This window comes from Halyomorpha halys, unplaced genomic scaffold (genome assembly GCF_000696795.3).
Source record: "Halyomorpha halys isolate HHAL.00 unplaced genomic scaffold, Hhal_1.1 Scaffold8.1, whole genome shotgun sequence".
Lineage (NCBI taxonomy): Eukaryota > Metazoa > Arthropoda > Insecta > Hemiptera > Pentatomidae > Halyomorpha > Halyomorpha halys.
Genome location: NW_027111933.1, coordinates 2,125,078 through 2,133,458, shown reverse-complemented (window position 1 = coordinate 2,133,458; position 8,381 = coordinate 2,125,078). Strand labels below are relative to the sequence as shown.

Sequence of the window (8,381 nt, the reverse complement as noted above, 5' to 3'; positions counted from 1 at the left end):
AGAGGGATAAAATAATCTCTTCGCTCGTGAGGAGAGAAGAAGGAATACATTTTTTTGAATATTCATTTAATAAATTCAGTTGAAAAATAAAGTTTTTATTATTCATTATTATATATTTTAAAATCCCTACCAGATTCTTCTTGAATACTTACTAAAAGTAAACACATGATCAAGTAAAAGCGTCTTAGAAATCTTATGGTGATGGCCGAATTTAATATTTGTATGTTCCTTTTCATAACAACGTAAGGTCGTTTGGTCAGGCATTTTTCCTAAGAAAATTACATTTATGATTAAAATTTTAATTTTATAGCATAATAATGATAAATTCCTCATTTTTTTATTCTACTCGTTAAGGGCTTTTTAAGAATATTTTTCTTAACTCATCCTAAACATCTTTGTTATGCAAACATTTTTTTTTCTTAGCATGGGCCTTTCGGCCGGGTAAATAGGTAAATCTGGACTATGGTTTCAAAAATTTCAAACTAAATGTATCGCATATATTATAGAGAAATCAACCATCATATTGTCTTACAAAGACGGTAAACAGGAAAACAAGATATCCCATTTTAATGACTTTTATCTTAGCGCCAAAGTCACATAATCAATTTTAGTTTGGTAACAAACACTGATAGCTACATCAGACCGCACTTCCCTGTCCTCTCAATGCTATGGCGATGAAGGCCGATTCACACTATACATTTCGTTTCCCTTCCGTGCCTTTTAGGCTGGACATCATAACCTAGAATGATATTTGTATGCTCACTTTCCTTTCTATTTCCACATCATTACCGTATATTAATTTGGTCTAATAGTTTATTATTTTATGTTAATGATGTGGATGGAAAATGGAACATATACCGTAAATCGACCTTAATTCTTTCCTTAGTTCATTGTTGCCTACAGGATAGATATTTATAGTTTCCTCAATCCGACCGTTGTCATATCAACTGACCGAGACCTTGATCTTTCAAATATCTATTATCTTTCCATGATTATTATCGATCAATTCAGTTAAAAGGATTCCTTTTAAATAAGGAATATATTGCAATTTAAAGTACTCATGAAGAATGATATAAATAATCATAAATTTGAAAGTAATTAGTAGTTCTTTGTACATAAATCTAAATCACCATTCGTGCTTAAGAAATAAAAAATTTTGCGCACGTAGTTTTAAATCCCTTCAAGGAATATTCAAAGCAAATTTTATGGAAATTGAACCTAAGCATTTGGTCGTGACTGGGAAAAAAATGGATTCGTGGTGAAACGGAATAAAACTATGAATTGGATTGGCGTGACATCACATCCACTAATCGATCCTGGTCCAATTGTTGAGATTGTTCATATGTAAATTCACTTGAACCTGAAGATTGTCTCTCGTGTTCCCCAGATTTCGTTGTTGGTCTCTTTCTTCTTCAGATAAACGTTTTTAATTGCCTTGTCTTAGCAATTTCCTCAGCACTATTAGTTACCTATTTTCTTCTTGCTTTAGAATTGGAGCTCAATAATTATATATATACATTATTACATAACAATCTTACTTTGCCGTTTGGCATTATAAGAGAAGTTTACGTGGTTCTAACATAATTGTGCCTGCCAAGTACCCTAGTCAATATGGCTTCCTTACCATTTTTATTGTATAGGTATGTAATTAACTATTAGTCCTGGAGATTATATTAAACATTACCTGTTTGTTTTTTTTTTAAAGTAAATTTCATCACTTTCATTTCTTTCTAAATTTTATCTATCGTGCATGAAATATGTGCGCATTGCTTGAAAAATGCTGTTCTTTACACATATGCGAAAGAATTGGAGGATTTTTTATAAAATTAGGAACTGGACCATTTCACTTTAATCTCCAACTTTCGGACCAAATCGGACGGGTGTCAAGGAAAATACGTTTCCGTATGCGCAAGCAAAAGTAGTGTATGTAATTTGATAAAAGTGATACTGGGACATTTTTAACCTAACTTTCCTCCAACATTGGGCGAAATCGGAGAAGTCGTTCTCAAAATACAAGTGTTTCAAGGAAAAGACGTTAGTACATGCGTAAACAAAAGTAAGGAATGTGAATTTGATAAAATATATTTAAGACCATCTAAATATCAATCTGGACAATCTCTGACAATTTCTTCAAAATCGGATTTACGCTACTAGTTCTATTGCCTGAATAAGTATTTGACTAAAGATAGACACGGAACAAAATTTTTTTCTTGTTTAAAACGTGAAACTCAAGTGTAAATTAATATTTCAAAATTAAAAATTAATGAAGCATAGGCAAGAATAGGCACTGACAATTAATGGTCACTAAAATTGATCTAGCGAAAAATATTAATGTGAGCTTGGGCACAAAGTTCTCATTTTTAGTAGTAATCACCCAGATAATAAAATGGGTTATTCAATAGTACTAAAACCATGGTTACTATTAAATATTAAACAAATAAAATAAAAATTTAAAAAATGTTATGACATTTGTTATATATAATGTTTTACCTTCAACAACAAAACCAACAACCATTTTACTTACCTTAAGACCAACATTATTCATAAAAAAAAAAAAATCTCCTTTTCTACCAAATATCAATGAAATCTACCTTAAGAAATTCGGGGCGAAGGAGGGGGGGGGAGGGAGGAAGACATCCCATTCGTTGCAGATTTGGCCCAAAACAGATATGCGTCTTTTCATTCCAATCTTCTTACCCATCCTAACCCGTTTGTTCTTAATCTCTCATCCTTAACAATTCCTGATAATCCTCCGAGGCTTGTGAAAAGAAGATGGCCACGGAAACTTCTAATTTAAATTAATGCTTGAAGTACCACCGATGGGTGGTTCCTTCCCAAGATTTTCAAGTATAAATGAATCATTCCACATATTTACTTGTATTTATTATTTGTACAGTTGTAAATTACATTAAATAAAAAAAAATAAAAAAAAAAGAAATACGGTGATATCAAAAACTTTAATTTATAAAAGTTTACATAAAAAATTACAGAACCTGTGTTTTACGACCGAACACCTCAAATATAAATATTCAATTATTTAAAACTAGAAACGTTAAAATAAATATTAATTTATTTTTTAAAAAAAAGGACTATTGAAATAAGTCTAACCACCCTAATTGACGGAATGTACTTGCTCATAGAATTAAACATATTGGTTTATCATAATTAATGTTTATATTGAAAATTAGGTTACTTAAAAGTGCATTTTGAGTCACTTTTAATGTGAATTTTGCTTTTAAATACCTTTCAACTAATACAAGCAAATAGAATGATAGTTCTAACAATAAATCGTCACACAAATATGTGTTGGCGAACCTCTCTTTGCCCTTTTATGTTTGGCATAAAATATTAAATAAACAAAGTTATAAAAAGCTCTTTTTAATCGAAGATGACACTCTTACATTTTTTTTAACTTAAATTGAAAACTATCAGGGTTACAAAAATATTAAAAAGAAAAACATCAAAATTAATTTTTTTTTTTTCAAATATCAAAAAACCCAGTTACAAAATTTTAAATGTATGGTCTTTAATTTATAATATTTTACACTTTACCTGAGTGATTTTATCGGTCAGGACTTTGATCAACCCCTGTGTGATTATGTTTTCCTTTACAAGTTACAGAATATAGTGTACATATCGAGGCACGCATGTATTTATATCAACAAACAGAGGTCCTTGTAAAAAACCAAATTAACATGTCGTCAGAAGTCCTGGGTTTCGTTCGTCTATAGAAGACTACCGACTATTACATCACGTTTCAGAATCTTTGAATCAACTAAACAACACACCAATGAATTTATTTAGAAATGCATGTACATTCCCTCACTTAGTCGGCATAGGACACTTGTAGTTATTTTTTTAAATTATTTATTTACCATAGTAAATAAGGTAACATTTAATGCAACGTATTAACCAAACATCACTAAAAAAATTAGTTTTTGTACTAGTAAAAAAATTGTTTATTGGCTCCATTGGCATTGATTAGTTTTATATTCTCATAACAATCTTCGTCGCACAGTTTGGGGACAAGATAACAAAGATGAGGATGTTTGTATTTTCGGTTAAACTAGTGATCGCATATGATGATTGTATTAATTACATCACTGATTAAAAACCACTGATTCAACCAAGCATACAGTAGGGCTCCACACAATCGTGGTTGTAGTGACGTCAGGACCTCAGAATAAGAGCTTATAAAAGCAATTACACAATTACATATATTGCAGATCCCGAGTTTATATACTCTTATATAATACTTACACCATTAAATATTAAACAGTTTTCTTGAATATAAAACTGGACTGTCCTCATTCACTCAGTGTCCTCAGGTGTAATTGATTGTTAATCTATTTAATGAAAATAGATGTCAGTAAAAAATTGTTTAAAAGATTTTTTTTATAAAATTCTAAACTTCATTTGAAATAAGGCGTTCGCTAGCTTGTGTTACGACCTATAATAGAAAAGGAGTGAATGAAAGTTCGGTAATACCCAAGCTAAGCTTTCTTCATGAAATGCTTGAAGTCTGGTTTGGCATTTCTCACCCTTTTAGCTCCAACTGAAAAATTTCAACTTTCTTCGTTCTATTTACAGCAGTGCCGTTGTTATAGTCCAGTCAAATTAGGTTTTTCCAGAAGTCCTAAGGGATGGTAGGTTAAGAGAAAGTATCCCTTTTTCTTTTTTTGTTTCTAATATCTCAAGATCTATTTGTACTAAGGAAAAATTATTCCTACAAAAATAAAGTCAATTCAATTCTTTATACCAAAGGTTCTACACATTTTACCGGTACTTATATTTTACCTAATTAACTGAAACATAAATGACCGTTACTTAATTTTGTGGTCTAGTGTATAGAAGATTCAAGAATAAGTTCAAGAAATTACTTTTCTTATAGACTAAAACCATTTTAAAAAAATAACAAATTCATATATTATAATACTAAATGAATAAATATAATATTTTAGTCCAAAATCATTTTTAATTATGACATCCCTAGACACAAGAAAAAAATCGACATACAAAATATTAAAAATGGTCAAGCAACTACCTTTGGACAACATTATATTCATTGATCCCACTATAAAGCAGGGTTGCCATCCGACCTGTATGTTTTTACTCGTTGCCCCACGACACCCCTCTCCCTCCCCCCCCAATCAAAGGACGCGATTTGTCCTGTATTTCGGTGGTTCTTTTAATTTTTTTGTATCGTCCAGTAGAGTTGTTACAGATTGTAATGTAAAACTGTTTGTAAAAGATTATAGTAAAAAGTTTATCATTTCCTGACAGAGCATAGGCTTAATATACCAAATTTTAAAAAATGGTTGCAATATATTTTTTACGTTTATAACAAATAACTCCTAAATGAAATAAATATTTCAATTAGCTTAAATAAGTAAATTAGTAAAATTTAAGGGGGTTATTAAATTTTGTACATTTTTTAATACAAAAGTATATATATCGATATATATACCAGCTTAGATTTTGAAAGGAAACGTAATGTTACCAGGATAAGGGGGTGTCCAGTGCCAGTTGTACATTTCTGTTAATACCTAGAAACCCATTTATAATCAACAGATTTCACTTTATGTACAGTTCTTTCAAAATTTTAATATCCTTTTTTTTAGAAGACAGTATTTTTTCAACAGCTATCATCCATTCACTGTTTAAAAATAATTCAAAATTACATCAGAACTAGAAAACAGGAACAGTAAATGTTCTTGAAAAGTAGTTGTTGAACATTTTGAGATCGTAACACCTGAGAATACTATTTCTGGGAAAATAATTATTAAAAACTACTTTATGGTGCATTTAACGAGCTTCAAATTGAGCTGTAATTGAACTATTTACGTTCATTGTTTTCCGAGATAAGGATTTTTAATACAAATATGTTTTTCCAACAAACTTAATTATTAAGAAGCTATCACATTATCTCTTAAAAAATGATAAACCTTAGGTATTTTTATTCCTACAGAACAAATTATAAATACTTTTACACGATCTTGCTATTACATACAAGGATTGGGCGTTGATGACCTCAGGGTTTTGCGCCCTTAAGCCCCAGACAACAACAACAACAACATACAAGGAAAATGAGTCACGTCTTGAGAAAAGTTTGATACCTCAGAAACTATTTGGCTTATAAATGTCCATTAGGGTTTAATTTGAAGCATGTTAAATACACCACAGAGTCGCTTATAATTAACATTAAGAGAAGCAATTTCCATGACATTCACCAAAATGTTGACTTCATAGACTGACTTGACATGACTTCATGACTGCAACGTTTGGGAAAAGAAACTGGAATTATAAAAACGTAAAATTAGGGATTCATTTGATTCTCGTTGAATGCACTACAAATTAGGTTATAACGATTATTTTACTAAGAATTTTTTTTTTCCTACGCTAAAGGAGGCATTTCTGTCATTTTGTTTTGAACAGCCTGGCATAATTTAGCTTTGTTCACTAACTCCTGTCTGTAATTAAGTCCGCCGTTGCCACACATGTAAATATGTGATCGCCGATCATCTCACCAACTCCACACAGAACGCAGTCTGAAGACTCAGCCACTCCTATCCTCTTCAGGTGGTGCCGCAAATAGTCATGTCTAGTGGCCAACCTGAAGCATGCCACTGCCACCCCTCTTGGTAAAGTAAATGGAGGGCGCCTCTTAGGATCTAGCAATGTCGCCCAGTTCTTGCCCGCACATTCTCCTCTACTCCTTTCAGTGATAGCGCTTCGGGCCATTTCTCTCGCCATGTCCATGGCCCCCAACCGTGCAAGTCGATCCGCCTCCTCATTCCCATGTATACTGCAACGGGCTGGAATCCATTGCATCACCAATACTTTAAGTATTTCTCTTTTACTTTCCATAGTTTTCCAGCAAGCAAGAATTCTAGCATTAGCCGAGGTATGTCCAGACGCTATTGCCAGCAGTGCTCCCTTATAATCCGACAGCAGAACTATATTCTTTGCGCTGGCGTGAGTAAGCTTTTCTAAAGCCAAAGTAATAGCAGCTACCTCTCCATCAAAATTGGTAGCGTTTGCTCCAGCAGGTGCTGACAGTTGGAACAGGCTGCTATAGACACCTGCACCCGCATTTTTTTACCTCTGTAGCTGACCTGTCGGTGTATATATGGATCCATTGTGGCTCAGGGTAGCTCTAGGCCATTTACTAAGAATAATATGTATCATGATATTTTTTTTCTAAAAACAAGAAAAATTATTTTGTAAATTTATTCTGCCAAATATCATGAAAACAATGTTTTCCCAACATTCCAACTGCAAATATTTTCTATCGAAAAATAATTTTGTAAATTTATTTTGGCAAATATTTATTTTAGAATAAATAAAAAAAATAAAACTGTATCTCGGGAATTATTCTATCAGGGCTAGAATTGAGCTCATTAAATGAACTATTAAGTAGTTTTTATAATATTTCAGCTAATTATAATACTTTAGGAGTTATTGGCAAAAAAACTACAAAATGTAGTGCCCATTTTTAAAAATCTGCCATATTAGCGCTACGGACTCTCAGAGGGTAGTCAACTTTTTACCATCGGATTTTTGAAACCTTTTTACACAAAAATTTTATAGAAATTAATTTATAAATGTCAGAAAGTTTGATAGTTTGTACCAGAATCGGTGGAACCCGAAATCTGTTTGTGCATGCTTATGGTAATAAAAAGTCAGAATCAGAATAAACCTAAGAATTATAATAAACCTGGTCATTAGACTAAACCTAATTGTGTTATTACCTACTTTAGTTTTATGTTTTATAAATGTTTAAAGTATTTTTTTAATATACAATATACGGACGTATTTTGAATATATATTCATTTTTTATTTTCCTATTTACGATTCTTTTTTCTATTTTTCAATTAAATGTTACATTTTCCATCTATTTACGAATTGCCTATCAATTTACTTTGTTCTACTCCTTTATCTCTCTCGGTACACTTTACTTGTCCCACATTAGTTTTCATAGAAGGTGACAGCCCTGCTGTAAAATTAGTATTCATTAACGTGTTTTCTAAAGGAGGTTGACCAATTACATGACTTCGCAAGTTTATAAGTACTCATGCTTAGTAAAATATTTTTTAAAAAAATATTAGAATTCTCATGATGCCAATCAATAAAAAAGGTGTCACTTCCTTAAAGTAGATGGTTGTATGTATGTATGTTACTTTACGGAACGTTTCTTCCGAAGTACATAAATTAATGGGTTTTTCAGTATCAAAAAGATATGATGAAAACGACAATTCACAACGGAATAACCAAAACATGACGATTTATTAAATGGTAGCTTGGAGAACCGGTTTCTAACTCCACATCAGACCAAGGCTGGGATGCTTTTTAACGCTTTAAAAAATAGTTCCTGGTCGTTA

The 8,381-nt window shown here is 31.7% G+C and overlaps 1 protein-coding gene across 1 annotated transcript in view; it reads left to right on the top strand.

Annotated features, from left to right (window-relative positions):
- Positions 1 to 8,381, top strand: part of LOC106677716 (venom protease) — a 27,877-nt gene that overhangs the window by 11,106 nt on the left and 8,390 nt on the right. The window lies entirely within an intron of this gene.